Source organism: Elephantulus edwardii, unplaced genomic scaffold (genome assembly GCF_000299155.1).
Source record: "Elephantulus edwardii isolate Elephantulus edwardi_28Jun2011 unplaced genomic scaffold, EleEdw1.0 scaffold00030, whole genome shotgun sequence".
NCBI classification, from domain to species: Eukaryota; Metazoa; Chordata; class Mammalia; order Macroscelidea; family Macroscelididae; genus Elephantulus; species Elephantulus edwardii.
This window is the reverse complement of record NW_006399780.1, coordinates 21,640,403-21,641,345: the sequence shown is the minus strand read 5'-3', so window position 1 is coordinate 21,641,345 and position 943 is coordinate 21,640,403.

The window sequence follows — 943 nt, the reverse complement described above, 5'->3', positions numbered from 1 at the left end:
TGGCTGTATTTGGCAGTCTATAGTGTAGACAAATGGGATCATGTTAATGTGAAATCTATCCTTGGACCAGGAGGCAGTCATCAGAACAGAGTAAAGGAATATTGCATGGTTCAAAATTGGAAAGGGTATACACCAGGGATGTGTCCTATCTCCATATCTTTTCAACCTGTACGCAGAACAGATTATCTGGGAGGCTAGGTTCTATGAGGATAAGTGTGGCATCAGGATTGGTGGAAGATTCATCAACAATCTGTGTTATGCAGATGACACAACCTTGCTTGCTCATAATTAAGAGGACCTGAAACACTTGCTGCAGAACTTCAAGAACTGCAGCCTTCAATATAGATCGAAGCTCAATATAAAGAAAACAAAGATTCTTACCAGTAGACTGGCAGCATCATGATGGATGGTGAAGAGATTGAGATTGTTCACAGCTTTAGTTTGATAGGCTCCACAGTCAACACTTTTGTCACCAGCAGCAAATAAATTAAAAGATGTATTGTGATAGGAAAGTCTGCTGTTAGGGACCTCTCTGAAGTACTGAAAAGCAATGGTGTCTCTCTGGAGACTAAGGTGCGCCTGATACAGGCTATGGTCTTTGCAATCACTTGCTCTGCATCAGAGAGTTGGACAATGACTGGGGAGGATAGAAGGAGAATTGATGCCTTTGAGCTGTGGTGCTGGAGAAGAGTATTAAATATACCATGACTGCTAAGAAAACGAACAGGTTTGACCTGGAGGCTTAAACCATGCTGCTCCTTGGAGGCAAGGATTCTAAAGCTTCATCTGAACAGAATTGAGAACACAAAGTATAGACCCAGCTATCTATGTGCCCATCATTGTACCAGTACCATGCTATTTTGGTTACTACCACTGTGTAGTATGCTTTAAAGTCAGGGAGTACTATAATTGCAAATTCAATTTTGTTTTTAAGAAGTGTTTT